At 41.9% G+C, this 18,901-nt stretch overlaps 2 pseudogenes; both read right to left on the bottom strand.

Moving 5' to 3' along the window:
* The window catches only part of LOC147421757 (uncharacterized), a 144,167-nt pseudogene that overhangs the window by 100,126 nt on the left and 25,140 nt on the right, over positions 1-18,901 (bottom strand).
* LOC147421758 (chloroplast envelope quinone oxidoreductase homolog) lies at positions 10,080-10,905 on the bottom strand (annotated as a pseudogene).

Here is an 18,901-nt window from a genome sequence, read left to right as displayed (position 1 = left end):
GATTTTTCTTATGATGATGTAGAACTTATGGTTATTATGAATGATTATTTAAAAGGGCTTCAAGCTCTTTATGACAGGGACATTCAACAACATAATTGGGTATTGGATGTAAAGCAAGATGTAAAGCAAAGAGAACATGAAGATGATGAAGAACTTATGATGCTACTAGATGAAGCTCTAGAGGATTTTATGCCTACTAGAGAAGCTATGCATGAAGATGATGAAGAACATGAAGATGATGAAGAACTTATGATGCTATTAGATGAGGCTCTAGAGGATTTTATGCCTACTAGAGAAGCTATGCATGCAACGTTCGCGGTATCAAATGAGATGGTGGACATAATGCAACTCAATGGTTCACTCATGCATGCTGTTGTTTTTGAAATCATAGGGACTAAATTCATTTCACCGATGGATTCTATGATGGGGCTATGGGACTACTTTTTGCTAGCCTATGATGCAAGATGTGATGTGATATTGATCAAATAAAAACTCCAAACGCTCATGGAATCATTATGCCCTTTGATCCAAGTGAGAACTTCAATGTACACGATTACATGGAACTTTGTGGTATGGTGGTATGTATGCTACATGACATTTTGAGACCACTGCATCGGTGCAATTGGGATTGAGGCTACACCTAATCTTCAGACACACACACAAGAGTTTTGAGTTGATCTTTGTTCTTTTTCAAAGTGAAGCTTTCATGGATGGAGTTTTTTTCTTTTTGAGTGTGTTTTTAGCTTCAAATATTCTACGACTTGCTTGATTTTGCTATGAATCCTCATAGTCAGAGGCCCGGCGCTTTTCTAGCCACACTACACACTTCTTGACATCAGATTTGGTGAACCCAATGCGAAGGAGGATAGGGTGAGGGTTTGTGAGTTTGGGAAATCAAAGGTAAATTATGTAGTTATAGAAAGTTTTATCATATGCACGGTCTCCATACAATATGCATGTCACTAAAATCAAGCAAATGGAAGAAGCAGTAGAAATTGCATTACAAGCAATGTATGAGGGATGCAGTACCTTTTATGGTTATGATCCTAGAGGATATCTTGAGTGCCATGTAAGGGATATGAGGCTTCAAGGGGTTCCACAAGGATTGATTATTGTTTCCTTTGCAAGATTAGTAATTCGAGAGCTTATTGAGCAAATCCAAGACCTTATATGGGAATATGAAGACAGTTTGGAATGACTTTGAAGAAGCCATTAAGCAGGAATATAACACTCTTTTAGATGAAATGGGAAAATCCCACAACTTTGGGACTGATTTTAATGCCTATGGATTCCTATTTCCCATTTGAATTGGGAAAATTTTATTTATTTTGGGAAAGTTATAGATAAGTTTTTTGTTGAGGACTTGTGTTACATTAGACAAAGAGATAGAGTCTCAAGAAAATGGTGCTGTTGAGAAACCCCTTTTTTTGTCCCATACAAAATTGTATTTTCACGTTGGTGTTAATTGATACTTTATAAAACATACATAGACACAGATAACAAGAAAAACAATATATGAAAATGAAATGCTATTCAGTTTCTCTTATTAAGCTACTTTGTGCTTTCTCCACAACATTGGATGGGATTTTAATTGCTTCTGCAAGTCTTCTACCCCTTAAAGTCCATGACCACACAACTGCATCAACACACTCCCAACACTTTGGGTCAGCAAGATTGCAGCACCAATTCTTTTTCCATTAACCCTCATATTGTTCTTGGATTGTGGGTTTTTTTTTCGATGTTTTGGTGCCCAATATTGAATGAAAACTTTCTTGTAGTTAAGAGATGAGTTGTCTACATCAACATCTGACTTTGCAACTCCTAGCCATATTGGATATTCTGGATTCTGGATATGCGGGTCTCACAAGAACAAGATCCCCTTTCCTTACATCAATTTGAGGCGTAAAAGCTTCTTGTGGCCTTGCACTTTGAGGACCAACATAATGATCATTCAATTCTTCATATCCTTGAAACTCGTCTATGTCTTCCTCTATCTACTGCATTCGATGACTCCATGTAGTCTTTGGCCAAAATGATGTATATTCACCAGTTTGTTTATTGGTTGGTTGTTCAAGCTCACTAATTATTTTTTGCCAATATAATAACTGGCTCCATGTATTTTGTAGAATCGTGCTCCTTTCCCTTTAGTAGAGTCCATCTTTTCCAAAATTCAAGATATGTCTTAATCCCTTGATTAACAAGCGGACTATCCCTCACATAGTCTGCTATAGGAACCACATCTGGACAGCCTACTGGCAATTTTGGTTTCCCTTGATCATCTTTTTTTCACAACTCAATTCATGACTCCCTCGGTATCTAATCAGGTGATTTGGGGTGAATTTTGTACTGCATTACTAGGATTTCACCTTGCATAAAGAAATGAAATTGAAGTGGCTTAGAGCGTCCAATAAGAGCATCTTGTCCATCACACATGTACCCTTTAATAAAGGATTTGAAGTCAGGAACTTGCCTCATCAGTAATGGTGTTGGAGCTGAGCTTTCAAATTTTGTGAAAATGTTCCATCAAATGTGGAAAAGTGTATCTCATTCTTGTTCGCAATCTCTCTGAGAACCTGCTAAACATTGCATATATGTCCTCATGTGTATGACCCACCATTAAGAATCCCAAATGCACGGTTTCGAAAACACCTTTTGCTACTAGCAAGGATAAGTATGCAAATAAATATCAATTCTTATTCTCTCTTGCCCAATTATCTAGTTGTAGCAAAAGATTCTCAGGCAATTTTTGAAACACGGGAGTGGACATGGTACCCACAACACATTGAGAGGAGGCTGATTGTAAGTTAGCAATCTCTTCATTGCATCCTTCAATAGCCAGTGGTGGTGTTACTGCTGCTGATGCATTCCTCTCATGCTCTTTCATCATTCTGTTTTGGTAGTCTAGAGCTGTCCTTCAATTCAATGCATTGAACAATGTTACATTGTTGTGTGGCATACCATCATGGCATAAATCTCTTAGCCCATGGTTTTCTGTTCTTTCCAAATGTTGTGAGCATAATGCAAGGGAGCCAATTGTAGCATTCGGATCTAAAGGCCATAGAACATTCAAATGACCATACATCACATGACCATGCCCATGCGTTATCATACGTGTTAAAGATACTTGCAACTGATATGCATCCGCGTATCTTTTGAGTTCACCCGCAATCTAGGTATTGCTGTCTTTTTTTGGTCCATTTTATCATGTATAATGCATAAATACTTATCCTTTTGTGTTTGCAAGAACTTATGCCAGGTGTATTACATATTTCTACAACTTTATTGTTGCATCATGTGAATTCTATGTTCATCCGTCAAATGTGAAATCAGCTCATCATCCTTTGTTGACTCTAGTTGAGACTTTATCCAACTTACACACAACACATTTGGAGAACTCACTTGTTTTTTACAAGGTCACATTAGCAAACTCTGTATTCCAAACCGTATTGAATGTAGTGCTAGACATTGGCTTGAGACTAATACTCTCGAGTGTTTTATTGACATCATGTAAGATGTCTATTTGCTTGTACGTGTTTGGAATGCCATGAATTTTGTGCCAAGATCTACTATAGACCTCGTTGCGATTAAAAGAAAATACATAGAAAGTCTTTGTAGTTGTTTTGTTCTCACACGAAACAGTTAACATTGTATCATACACATAGTTGGTTCTATTTTGCAAACTTTGTCCCCAAAACTCATTGTGCATAGCCATGACCTTATCTCTATTGGCATATTGACAACACCTCATAGAACAACAATCTATGGTTGAAACAAGCTGGACAAATGATATGGATGCTTGATTGGATCTCTTAGAAGGTTTCACAGACATTTTGGCTTCCTATTTATAACGCAATATTTTGAAATAGGCTCTGCCATACGAGTTGATTCAATGCATGTATCTTGTAATGTGTCACTAGCATGTAAATCCTCATATCGTAACAACGCTTTTCCATCCATAGTTGTCACTTTCTTGATAGGACAACAAACCAAATTGATGTTGCATACTTCAGATTGTGTAGAAATAGTAGCCTCACAAGCATAGGATGTTTCAATACCAATACCGATGTTATCTTCACCTAGCTCACCAAAGTTTACGGAATCAAATGGACACACATAGATGACAACCCCTTCGGCTACTACATGTGTATTGATTTCATCCCAAAGTTGAACCCTTTTATCCTTCCAAACCTCCCTATAGCTCTTTTCATTAGATTGTGCCTCCAATGCTCCCATTCCTTTGTGAGTCTCAGACATAGAAACCCCTTTGTACTGTATCTCATTCATATGTTGTAGCAACCCAATACTCCATTTCACAATACTGTGAAAAGCATCTCCCACTGTCAATGTATCCATTGTTGGGAATGGAATGAGTACTTTCTCCTGAAAACACAAATCAACTGATACCGATACAGTGCCTTCCCCAATAAGCATGATTGAGCAATATGTGTTTGGGTTTGTCTCACATACACTCCCAAGGGAAACCTTTTGTGTGGCTACAAACATGCATACTCTATCACCTTGATTAAAATCCATACCTAGAAGAAGGTTTCAACAAATATGTGTTAAGAAAAACATCACAAAGTCATTTCATTGTGAGTATATATGTAGGTGTTTCATGATAAATATATATTCACAGGGCACTCTACGTGGTTGTTTCATGATGGGTATATAGAATCCTATGGACTTAGGGCCATCGGATTCTATATGTAGGTGGTTCACAATGAGTATGTATTCATCCTATGGCCTTAGGGCCATAAGATTATTTATGTAGGTGTTTTGTGTTGAGTATATATAAATCATATGTTTTATACAGGTGATTTGTGTTGAGTAAATATACATCCTATGGCCTGAGGGCGATAGGGAACTATATGTAGTTGTCTCATGATGGGTACATAACATCCTGTGGACTTAGCACCATAGGATTCTACATGTAGGTGTTTCACGATGCATATGCACACATCCAAGGTCATAGGATTCTATATGTAGGTGGTTCACAATGAGTATGTATACATTCTATGGCCTTAGGGCCATAAGATGCTTTATGTAGGTGTTTTGTGTTGAGTATATATAAATCATATGGCCTTTAGTCCATATGATGTTTTATGCAGGTGTTTTGTGCCAAGTAAATATACATCCTATGGCCTGAGGGCCATACGGCACTATATGTAGTTGTTTCATGACAGGTATATAAATCTTGTGGCCTTAGGGCCATAGGATGCTATATGTAGTTATTTCACGATGAGTATGTATACATCCTATGGCCTTAAGGCCATAGGGAACTATATGTAGTTGTCTCATGGTGGGTATATAGCATCCCATGGCCCTAAGGATATATGTAGTTGTTTCACAATGTGTATGCGTAGGTGGTTCATGATGAGTATGTATACATCCTATAAGGACATAAGATGCTATATGAGTATGTATACACCCTATGGATTTAAGGCCATAGGGTACTACAATTAGGTGTTTCACGATGAGTTTGTATACATCCTATGGACTTAGAGCCACAGGATGCTATATGTAGGTGGTTCATGAGGAAACATGTAGGTGTTTAATAATGAGTATGTATACATCCTTTGGACTTAGGGTCATATGATGCTTTATGTAGGTGTTTGTGTTGACATCATATGGTCGTACGACGTTTCAGACACTACATGGGTTGTGTCATGACAAGTATATATACATCCTATAGCCTCAGGGCCATAGGGCACTATATGTAGTTATTTCATGATGTATATATATATATATATATATATTCTATGGCCTCAAGGCCATAGGGCACTATAAGTAGTTGTTCCATGATGAGTATACAACATCCTATGGCCCTAGGATCGTAGGATGCTTTATGTAGGTGTCTTGTGCTGAGTATATATACGTCCTATGGCCTTTAGCCCATATGATGTTTTATGCAGGTGTTTTGTGTATAGTAAGTATACATTCTATGGCCTCAATGTCATAGGGAAATGTATGTATTTGATTAATGATAGGTGTCTCATGATGAGTATGTATACATCCTATGGCCTTAGGTCCATAGGATGCTATATGTAGGTGTCTTGATATGATTATATATATACATCCTATGGCCTTAGGTCCATAGGGCCCTATACATAGGTGTTTCATGATGAGTATATGAACATCCTACGGCCCAAAGGCCATAAGATGCTATATGTTGATGTCTCTAGCTAAGTATCTTTTGGATTATGACCACTCGGGACTATCTATTCGTGTTTTGTGGTGAGTTATATATGCATCCTATGGATTTTGGGCCATAGGGTGCTATATTTAGCGATTTCAAAAAGCTAGAGCCCGCTAGCACATAAGGGGGTACGTATGAGTAGCAAGATATGCCACATGGCGCATCCACATTGATTGATCCTATGCCATGTGGCGCGTCCAAAACCATTGATTATATCTAGATACCGTGTCTCAAGTAGTCCCATGGATGTACATCCATATGATATGGTTATGTCTTTGAAGGGAAATAAAAAACGACGGTACGCACGTATCGCATGATCAAATGTGTGATCAAATTGCGTATGTGCACCTTTACAACCCTTTTTGCAAACGCGCACTAGCACCTTTGAAACCCATTCTAGTATATGACCTCCTGATTTAAATACTATTTGTATAAATATGTGTATGTTGTATGTATGCTCACACTTTCAAAACACACTTGCAACTAGTGTACAATTGCACGTGCAAAAAAAAGCTAAAAATTTTGAGTTTTTTTTCTTGCTTATCCCAAATTTTTCCAAAATTAGTTTTTAAGTCTCCTGGTCAACACTGCACCAAAAAATAGCACACTTTTTTCGAGCGAAAATTCTCTAATTTTGATTGCTTTTTAGTGTATTTTTCAGTATGCAATATTTGGTCCCGAGACGATGATTTCAACCATGGGTATCATTCCACTCGTAGCAAGAAGATACAGACACTGAAAAGATCTCACGCCAACTTTTTGAAAAATTTCCATAATTCTTTCCCCCCCCCCGAAAAGCTCTTTCAATTTCCAATCCACTGGTATGACTTTCCCACTAAGAAAACGATTCTAAACCCTTCAAAATTCAAAATAAAGAAGAGCGGTAAGTTTAAGTTTAAAATTTGAAATTCAAAATTTGAATTTTGAATTAACAAAATTAACAAACCTTATCTCTGTCTCTCTTTCTTTCTTTTCGAAACCCTACATGTGCTATCTCTGTCGTGCGTCCTCCCTGCGCATCCTCTACTTTCTCGAACAACGCTCTTTGCGAGCTCCCTGCGCCTCTCCAAACGCCCTCCCTGTGCCTCCTCTGCTCTCTCGAACAACGCTCCCTGCACACCCCTTGCGTCTCTCCCAAACGCCCTCCCTCTCTGTGCCTCTCTCGAATGGCTCATTTGCACCCCTTCTACCGCGTGCCCTCCCTACGCCTCGAAGCGCCTCCTCTCTCGAATGAGCAGCGCCCCTATGTCACCCTTGCTGCACCTCTTCTCCCAAACAAACAGAGGTGCCCTTTGCCGAACAAATAGGCGCCCTTTGCCGCCCTCCGTGCGCCTTCTCTCAAGCATGCAGTACCTCACGACATCAAACGCCTCCCTGAGCCTCTCTCAAACGCCAAGCGTCCTATGGCACCGCCTCTTCTGTCATCTCTCTTCCTCCCTATGCCTCTCTCCCAAACACGGCAGTGCCTCACGGCAGCGCTCAATCTTTCTTTGTACATTTATTTACCTCTCTATTAAAAAAAATAGTAAAATAGTAAAGAACTAACCTTTGTATTGTACGCGTTTTGTTGATGTAGAGAGGTCCTAGAAAGAGAAGATGTGGTAGGGGGTGCGTGAATGACAATGTTGCAGGGTAAACCGGTAGATATTCATGCCCAAATTTGACAAAAGACCGCCTGCTATATGAATGAGGAGAGATGAGAAGAGGGAGAAAAATAATTATTTGGATTGAGAGAGAAAAGAGGGAAAAAGAGACAAACATAGGAGAGGAAGCTGAGAGAGAGGGAGGAGAGGTAATTAGGTCAAATAAACAATTTATATCCAAAAGAGAGAGAGAGAGAGAGAGAGAGAGAGAGAGAGAGAGAGAGAGAGAGAGAGAGAGAGAGAGAGAGAGAGAGAGGGCACCTTGTGCCACTGGGGCCATAGGGTGTCAACATAGAGCATAGAGGGGCTTTTAGTAGCATCGAGGACACCACGACCCTGGGCGATAGGGTGTCAATGTAGAGCATTTATGTTTTTTTTTTAATTGGCATGGAGGATGACACCTTGTTGTCGTAAAGCAATAGAAGACAAACATAGAGCAATGGTGGTTTCTTCTTAGCATGGAGGACAACGGCCATAAGATGCCAAGATAGAGCATGGAGAGTTTTCCCTAGTATACAAAAAACCCCACGGCCATAAAAAGAGCACCCTTGGCCATAGGTTGCAAAAAAACCCTCATGAAGGGTTTCTTTTGAACATAGAGGGCACCTTGTGGCCTTGGGGCCATAGGCCAATATAGCATAGAGAGGTTCTTAATATAGAGCATAGAGAGGTTCTTACCAGCAAAGAGGGGATCCTATGGCCTTCAGGTCACAGCCAAGGGAGGTCACCTAATAAAAATGTAACCTATCACGTGAGTGCAACAGAAGGGTATTTAAAGTTCTTGAAACCTACATAAATATATATACAAAAGGGCACTTACAGATTTTAAAAGAAAAGGGTATATTATATTTCTAATAAAATTCACAAATAAGGGGTTTTACAAACATGTCTTGAACGCACGTGATATGGTAGTTTTACACATAGTGAACCCCCCGAGGGCCACAGGGTACCATATAGAGAATAGAGAGGTTCTTACTAGCATAGAGCGGACCCTATGGCCTTTACGCAAAATGATGCCAATATAGAGCATGGAGAGGTTCTTACTACAATAGAGGGGACCCTATGGCCTATAAGCCACATGGTGCCAATATAGAGCAAATCGTGTTTTTTACTGGCATATAGAGCACCCTAGGCCATTGGTTGTCAAAAATGCATCATAAAGGGTTTCTTCAAATTGAAAACATAGAGGGCACCTTGTGGCCCTTGGGGCCATAGGATGTCAATATGGAGCATAGAGAGGTTCTTACTAACATAGAGGGGACCCTATGGCCTTCAGGACTTAGGGTGCATGCCAATATAGAGCAAATAGTGCTTTGTACAGACATAGAGAGCACTCTATGGCCCTTGGGCCATAGGTTGCCAAACCAATGAGGGTTTTTTGGAAACAATGAGGGCACCTTGTGGCCATAGGATGTCAATATAGAGCATAGATCATAGAGCATAGAGAGCTTCTTACTATCATAAAGGAAACCCTATGGCCTTTTGGCCATAGGGTGCCAATATAGAGTAAACAGAGGTGCTTACTAGCATAGAGGGGACCCTATGGCATTCAGCCCACAAGTTCTCCTCAATATAGAGCAAATAGTGTTTTTTACAGACATAGACAACACCCTATGGCCCTGGGGCCATAAGTTGTCGAAAAACCATCATGAAGGGTTTCTTCAAAACATAGAGGCCACCTTGTGGCTTTGAGGCCATAGGATGTCAATGTAGAGCATAGAGAGGTTCTTACTAGCATACAGGGGACCCTATGTTCTTCAGGCCATAGGGTGCCAATATAGAGAAAATAATGCTTTTTTTTAGTAGCATAGAGAGCACCCTATGGCCTTTATTTCTTGTCATATATTTCTTGAGATCCGGAGGTTATCCTGACTTGCTCATGGCGAGAAACTCTCGATGTCAGGTTTGCCTCCCAAAATTTAGGTTGTGAAGGGGAAGTGAGGATCTCTCTCTCTCTCTCTCTCTCTCTCTCTCTCTCTCGCACGCACACACACACACACACACACACACACACACACACACACACACACACACACACACACACACACACACACACACACACACACACACACACACACACACACACACACACACACACACACACACACACACACACACACTCACTCACAAATGGGCATGGCAGCCCGTGAAAGAGTGATTACTCACAAATACCTTAAAACACAAATATGCACCAATAACAGACAACTACTTTGCAAAATTTGTACTTATTTGAGATGGGCTTAACCATCAAATGTCACTGTTACCTTTCATGTCACATGCCCCTCTTTACTCCTGGCCCCTGCTCCTTCTACTTTCAACAAGGGGTGTTGGGATTCCACCCCAGTCTTCAAATTTTCCTCCTTTACAAGGTTGGTCAAGAACGCAAAATCCTTGGCATTGGCAGACATCAAGAATGGAATTTATTGCTGCTTACAGAAAGTTAATTTTTGTATAGCTATCGATGCCAATGAGTCAAAGTTTGGAGTAAGATCCACCACTTTGGCACTAGGTTTAAGAGTGGGACTAAACTTCAAAAGGGAATCCCAGTTATACCATGAATAACCGGATTATAAAGTTGACCAAAAGGGCTCTGTCCTTCTAGCGTTTTGTAATCTAGAACCTCATCATCACCCAACTTTTCCAAGCTCTATATTGTGGGCTCCACAAGTAGCGGTAATGTGTGCACCGCCAAGATTCACTATCTGTACAACATATAAGCCAACGCCACCAGATGTAGTAATGATAAGAAAATTGGCATGGTTGGAACCATCCAACTTCAGACCCGCAATATCTTGAATGGATTGCAAAGCAGTCTCCAAGCAGTTAGGTCTGCAACTAGTAAGCAAGAACCATCAATAGGAGAGACCTCTGGTAGTCTTTTGACAGTATATTAAGTGAAATTTGAAGATAGAAAAGGACGAGCAGTCCCACATTGTATTTTCCAATCAACATGGTTTACATTGGCTGCTTCAAGTTTAACTAGAACTTCACCGTGTTGGCATAGGAATCTCTACATGCTTGAGAGGAGGAATAATGTAGATCTTGCATGAGCTTGCCATCCACCATAGCTGCTTCTCTCTCTCTCTCTCTCTCTCTCTCTCTCTCTCTCTCTCTCTCTCTCTCTCTCTACCTTGCTTTAGCGTTTTGACAAAATGCTAAATTTTGTGTGTACTTGGGCGTGGTGTTGGGCCTCTCTCGCCTTCTATTGGCTGTCTCTTATGCCTTGTGGGTTGTGGTGTCCTTGGCCTACCTCACCCCCTCAGCTGCTGTGTGCTCTTCTACCTCTCTGCAGATCCGAGCACGAGGACTAGGGTTAGATGTGGGCGGGTGACCTTCATTTTTAATACTTACAAAAAGAGTTAAATTCTAGAATGCTTGAAGGAATATTGCATTAGGCAATACGCCCTCTACACTTATTGGCTCATTCTATGTAATTGAGTTGGAATCATGAAATTCCCATGGTTGGAAATATTTTCATCGGATACTGCAAGTACTCACAATTCCACCTGTAAACCAAGCCACAACATCATTGGTGTGTTGATTGATGCTCACTATCAAATTAAAAAAATTAACTCGTTGCTCTCGTTGCATGTCCTTGCCTCTAGAGTCGATTGTCCTTGTTCTACAGAGTCCTCATTCTACAGAGCGTGCATTGAGATTTTCACAGCGTAAGCGAGCAATCAACCGAGCTAGAAATGTCATACACAACCAAGAGAGCACGGGGCTTATATCCCTTACCTTATACTCACCCCTCTCCTTATTCCCCCCCCCCCCCCTTATACATACGGTATGAGCAGGAGATAATATGGGGCCAACCCCCATTGTTTATCCATATGTGCAACCTCCAAAACCCCCCCTCTTGTACACTCACATGGTACCATACAAAAATACAAAGTGAATCACCCGAGCTCAATGTACATGAATAACCACACACAAAGAGGTGCCAAGAACTGTTGCATGTAGTAAGCAAATCCCTATGGGGATATCTGCTCTCAAAAGAGCTCAATAGAACACTGCATGTGCTCAAGAAAATGTGGATCTGTCAACACATAGTCATCTGTAGAGAAACTACTTCAAAAAGCGCTAGCCATGTAAGACAAGGGAAGCTAGAGCCTGAGAGTCCACCACCCAACCACCCATTATATAGCAAAGACCTTGGCCCTTTGCCCTAGTTAGACTCCCCGTTCCACACCGCCTAGCCCGGCCTTGCCCTTGTCTAGTCCGGCCTTGCCGGTGTCTTGACATTACTCCCCCCTTAAGAAGAGTTTTCGTCCTCGAAAACAAAAGTGGGGAACTTCTTCTTAAGAACACTAATGTTTTCCCAAGTGGCACCTTCTTCAGGTTGGTCTTTCCACTTGATTAAGGCTTGTTGACGTACGTGATGATGTGTATGCAACTCATGATAATCAAGAACACGTTCAGGCTCATGCCGTAGGGTAGGAGGTTCAATGAAATCAACCAAAACCTGTTGGTCAATGACATTGTTGTCCCCATGTGACCGCTTACGTAAACGACTTACATGAAACACCGGATGAATGCGAGAATGTGAAGGTAGTAATAATTTGTAGGCACAATCACCTACTCACTTGAGTATTTTGAAAGGCCCACAATATCGGGGAGATAATTTAGGTGTCGGCCCAATTTTTAGACTTTCTAAATGTCTTGGCACACGTAAAAATACTTTCTCCCCTTCTTCGAAGGTAACTTGTCAACGTTTCTCATCAACGTACTTCTTATACCGATCCTGTGCTTGCCGGACATTCTGACGAGCAAGTTTCAGCATATCCATGTGCTCTTGGAGAAAATCCTTAACCCGTTGGAGTTTTTCGGTTGCCAACCCCATCGTAACTGGTGACCTAGGTTGAAATCCGTACATGAGCATGAAAGGACTAAAACCTGTTGTGACATGCTTAGCACTGTTGTAGGCAAACTCTAGAATAGATAAGTATTCTTCCTAGTCTGACTGTTTTTTGCTGACGTATGCTCTTAGCATATCCTCTAGCACCTGGTTAACCCGTTCTGTTTGACCATCCGTTTCTGGATGATCAGTTGTACTGAGGTTTAGTTGTGTACCCAATTGTTTAAATATAGCTCTCCAAAAGTGGCTGTTAAACTTGGGATCACGGTCACTAACAATGTTACTTGGCAAACCATACAATTTGCATAGATTGTCCACAAATAACTTGACTAGTTCTGGTGTCTTAACCGTTGATTTGGTCGGAATAAACTTACATAGTTTAGTCAACATGTCTACGACCACCCATATTGAGTCATGACCTTGTACAGTGGTTAGTAAACCTACAATAAACTTCCATAGAGATGCTTTCCCATTTTCCATTGGGAATCTCCAAAGGATGTAAGAGTCCTCTTGCTTTCACGCGCTCTGCTTTGTTAACTTGACATTTTTGGCAATGCAAGAAATAAGCTTGAACAAAGCCATGTAGACCTGGCCAGTAAAACTGTCATCGTACGAGAGCATAAGTTTTTCTAATTCCCGGGTGCCCTGCACTGGACTATCATGACATTCATCAAGAATGTGGAACCGAATGTTGGTGTCCGTCGGTACACAAACTCTCCCCTTATGGAGTAGGTACCCATTTTCAATGGTAAAATGATTCCATCGCTGTAGTTCATCACTTGATAAAGGAGAACTAGGTGTGGAGATTAACTGTACACTACCGTCATTGGAGGAGAAGGATCCCTCTTTTGAACATGGCTCCACACTTTGGAATATGCTTCATTATGCTCATATTTGCCTTTGAGAGAATCTAAAAATTCACTACGGAGTTCCGTGAACAAGAGCGAATTGATCTCTGGCATTCGACTTAGAGCGTCTGCCACTACATTGTATCGGCCTTTGCGATACCTTATCTTGGCGTTATATTCCTGAAGGATCTCGGACCACCTGGCTTTTCGACCCTTTAAATCCGTTTTTTATGTAAACCATTTGATGCTTTCATGGTCAAACACAATCTCAAACTGAGCACCATACAGATAATGCCGCCATGTTTTTAAGGCAGACACTATTGCATAGAGTTCGCATTTGTAAGCAGAATAGCTCTACTGAGTTGCATCAAGCTTACCAAGACACACACCAAATGGAGCAGAGAGAGCTAGAGCAAAGGGAAGAGAGAGAGACAGGAATGGAACTTGCATGATACTTTGTTTGTGACTTGCAAATGGACATGGTTCATTGTGATGCTATCATAGAGCTTGCACAAAACTAACTCAATGCTTAGTGAATGCTAAACATTACCAACACACACACACACACACACACACACACACACACACACACACACACACACACACACACACACACACACACACACACACACACACACACACACACACTATCTTAGGGTGTAGGAGACCTCTCACCACAATACCCTCTTACAATGGACACAAAATTGGCAATGAAAACACACCAAAACACTTTCTCAAACAAGATCAAATGATAGAAACTTAAAATACACAAGTCACCTTGAATTCACCAAACCGTATTGCACAAGTGGAAGGACAAAGATTTGAATGTCAAATCACGCCTTTGATGCACCAAACCTCAATTTATTCATGATGGAGGAACATATACAATAGTGGTTTTGAGATTTTTAACTCATGCTCTCTCACTTGCAATGTGTACCTTGAAAGCTTCTCTCACACCAAAAGTGAAGCTCACAATGTGGTTGCTACGCCTAAGTCCCTCCTCACGCATAGAGTGTTGGGATAATATGTGAGATATTGGGGGGGATTTACAAGAATCAAAGGACACTAGTGGTTTCATCTGCTGATGTCTCTAGGTCCATTTGCTTCTGCTTGCCAATCTTCATATCGTAGTAGATTTTCTCCCCTTTCTTACCAGTCATGCGTAGAAGGCCAGTGTCCTAGTCCTGTTTTACCTTCATGGCCATCAACCCTGTCCTTCCCAAGATTAATGGATAGCCCTCCCCCTTAGTAGGCATTACAAAAATATCCACTTCTACTTCAGTGTTGAAACATTTTATCTTCACAGCACTTACCACACCTACACACTTGACTTTTGTGTCATTTGCTATCTTTGCCTTGCATGGAGAAGGCCTATCAACCTCGAGCCCTAGCCGAAGCATCATAGCTTCACTCATCACACAAATTTGTGCACCTCCATCAATGTAGGTGTTTCCAACCCTCTTACCTTTTATGTTGACGTCGACAATTGGAAGGATGTCATCCATGTTGCAACCCGAAATTGCTCCGGCTACCTTTGCTTTGGAGCGCCTTGTACTTACCATTTTGGACCATTGCCGCCTTACCTTTGGTGCGAGATGTAGTAGCTGTGGCCATGTAATCTTTGGTCCTTGCTCTGCCACATCCAATGTTAGATCATAGGTCCTAGAAATTTCCCCTAACTGGAAGTCGGTGATGCCTAATTTTTGTCGTGGCCTTGATGGCCTCTTGCTAGTCTCTCCTTTCATGCTTCTCTCATCATCAGATTGTGTAGCTTTCTCCCTCCTAGCTCTCTTTATAGTCATGGATTCAAATGGATCTACAAAGTTTACCTTCTCCTTACCCTTATCCCTCTCCTTTGCTCTAGGTGGATCCACTTCTACGGCCTTTCCTTTCTCTTCTAGCCTTATGATGTTTAAAGGGCGATCAAGTGGTGGTGCCGGTGGAAGAGGTGGAATGGGTGCTTGTGGTGGTGCTTGGGGTGGACGTAGAATTTGTGTTGGTGGGGATGGTGCTCAAGGTGGGGGTGTTCTCTCTCTAGGGGGTGACAGTTGGTTCCTCCTACCTCCTCTATTATAGTTTTGTCGCGGTTTAGGACAATAGTACATACCATGACCATCTTCTCCGCAGTTGTAGCAGTGATACTCCGTGTTTTGTCGTCGTGCTCTTCCCGGGTCTTGATCTCTTTCTTGATTCCTTCCTTGTTGTATCAAGTGGACAGACAAATTCTGGAGTTGGTCAGTAATATGGGCCAACATATCTTATTGGTCATTTCTTACCCCAGGAGCCGATGGTGGAGAAATGGTGGTTGTTGTGGTTGTTGGTCGACGCGATGTTTCTCTGCTTTTGTTGACTCGATTATTTGGATTTCATTCATAACTTCTTGTCCTTAAGGCGAGCAATCTCAACGGCTAACTCGTACGTAGCCGGGAATCTACCCTTCACCTTCTCCTTGAGAAGCGGCCATAAGCCATGCGTGAACCGGTCCTTTTGAGGAAATCGGGTGTATCTTCCCCTCTTGCCAGTGACTCAACCCACCATTCCCACAAATCCTCCCCCTTCTACGACTTCAAAGTCATCTAGGAAATCTGTTATCAAATCCTCCCCCTTCTTTCCTTTAAATGTTGGTAATGCTACACCCCGTGCTACACTTGCTATGATTACTGAGAGAGAGAGCTAGAAAGACACACTGCTTAGCTTGCAATCAAAAGTTTTTTTTTTCAAACTCAAATAGTAGATTAAAATCTCAAACGGTACATTTCCTTGTACCAAAGGTAAGACAAATGGCTGATCGGATGCTAGAACCTCAAAGAAGTTCTCCCCACCCAACATGGTGTCTCTGACGTGCTGGTTGTGAGCCTTCAAGTCTAGTATTACCTTGATTGAGCATACTCGTATTGGAATGTGTGATCTACCTTGAGGCAAGTTGTACTGATTCATGTTAATCTTAGAGGTGCTTAGTCACTGTCCAAGCTTGTGGGAGAGGGTGGTGTTCTTTTCTGAAACAAGCTAAATAGATCCCTAGTCTCTCTAGTGAGAGCGTGAGCATGTGCTTCCGTTATCTGTGCTGCAACATCACGTGAGACTTGGAAACTGACTGTGATAATTACCTTGATGAATTGAGTTACTCGATTCTCGAAGTAGAATAGTGTCGATTCTCTATTGTGCAGAGCTCCCTCCATCTTGTTGTTGCGGGTTGGTTGTAGGTTGCGGACATGGTTTTGACTTTCTCCTTCTTCTTCTTTGCACTCGGCCTATGTATATCCACTGAGTTTGGCATGTTGGTTGACTCTCCCACTGCAAATCGATTACCATTACGCCTGGCACTCAAGCTTCTATGGAGATGCGGAGTTCGTCTAGTTGTGCTTGGAGCTCTTCTTCTTTTGTCGTCCAGTTAGCGAAACCTGTTAACCATTCATCCATCCACAAAAGTTTAGGGGTTTTAGTCTTGTAAAATGGAGGGTTTCATGAAAGGATCCTCGGTGGGGGCACCAAGAAAATGATGGTCGGAAATGACATGCCATATGGGGTGGCCTCTACACCACACATAGCCTGAACATCCCAAAGCATCATCTCAAGGTAGGAGTAATCCTATAGGTAGAGAGGGGCCCCACCTAGCATAAGTGCGGCTAGGACGTAGACATACATGACCTAGGGTAGCAAAAGTGAGATGCCCTCTAGGTAACCAACATGAAATGATGATACAACAAACGTCCACATGTAAAAAATGACTAGTCAATAGTTAGGAGTGTGTGTACGAGGGAGGTATGTGGCAAGGTTATAATGGAGCTTACTGAATGATTGGAGAGGCCGCACGTGATGGAGCACAAGTAGAGTGATATACAAGAGACGAAACATCATGCAAATGTGGGAAAGCAAAACTAAGGAGAACAGAGAATGGACCCCAAAGATCAAGACAACATAGCACCCTTTATTGGCGATGATGATACTTACAAATGGTGGTCTTGATGATTACAAACCTGGATCTTGGCACTAGGGATGCATGATGGAATGCGAGCGCCATATGGTGCATGGCGAAGTTGGAGTTAGTGGGAAGGTTAGTTGAGGGAAAACATCAAGACGATGCAGCCACCGACAACGTCAATCACCAACATCGAGAGCGGCCCAAGGTAGCATGGTGTCGATGCATTCAATCCAAGCGTGCTCATGTTGCCTTGCGGGAGATTAGTGACTACCTTATGTGCATGGAGTGGTCGTGACTAGTAACTCAACCATGGTGTGGTGGAGAATGGGGAAATTAGTGATGTTGCCAATGCTAAAATGCCCAAGCTTGCGATTCAACATGATGCCATGAGCTCTCTAGCTTGGGGTACATTATGTGCTTAGTGGTGCTTACAATGTAGAGTGCATGGAGCTAGTGTATTCCTCCTTCACTTGTGTCCCCCTTTGTGCCTAGCGGAGGCCTCTTTATATAGGCTTGAGAGGTGGTCCTTACCCAATGGTCCTTGCAAATATCCATTGGTCGCTGTAGAAGGTCTAGATGCCTCTCTAGTAAGAGAGTTAGAGAGAGAGAAGATAGAGATAGAGAGAGGAAAGAGTGGGGTGGGGGGAGAGTTTTTCTACAATCCACTAGCCATGGCTAGGTTATTAGGGAAGAGTAGGGGTTTGGGGCATATACAAGGTTTTGTCGATGGTTTGGGTGGTCGGTGTGAGGTTTAGGGATGCCGAAATTGGTATTTGTTGCGAGAAGCCGAGATGCTATGTGTTACCTCCTTTCGATGCCGGCCGGGGCGTGCCTTCGGCACCACTTCTTGTTTTGGTGTTGGCGGCGTGCGACTTGGCCGTCTTCGCCGATGGTGTCTATGTAGTGTTTTTTTCTCTTTTCTATTGTGAGTGCGTTTTGTACGTGTCGGTGCTCATAAGTGCGTTTGCGTGTGTGTGTATGTGTTTATATATGTGCATGTAGGCATGCTTGTGGGTGTGTGTGTGTATGTATATAATTTGAATGTGGGTGTGTAAGTGTTTGTGTGTGTGTGTGTGTGTGTGTGTATCGAGAGGGTGTGTGTGTGGGAATGAGGGAGAGAGTGATTATACATATATTTATATATATAAAATGTATTAAAAAAAAAAACACTATGCCTGAGGCTCATTGTCTACACAGAATGAGGGAGAGGGTGAGGGAGAGAGAAAGTGTGTGAGTGACTGAGTGAGTGTGTGTGTGTGTATATTATGAGAGAGAGAGAGAGAGAGAGAGAGAGAGAGAGAGAGAGAGAGAGAGAGAGAGAGAGAGAGAGAGAGAGAGAGAGAGAGAGAGAGAGAGAGACTGTTTACTACGGCGCCTGCAGAGGCTTACAAGAGAGAGAGATGGAGAGCGAGCAATTCAGGCTGCTCCTGGCCG

This window comes from Adiantum capillus-veneris, chromosome 27 (assembly GCF_014529385.1).
Source record: "Adiantum capillus-veneris isolate H3 chromosome 27, ASM1452938v2, whole genome shotgun sequence".
Classification (NCBI taxonomy): Eukaryota; Viridiplantae; Streptophyta; class Polypodiopsida; order Polypodiales; family Pteridaceae; genus Adiantum; species Adiantum capillus-veneris.
The sequence above is the reverse complement of the archived record's forward strand: the minus strand, read 5'-3'. Positions and strand labels throughout refer to the sequence as shown.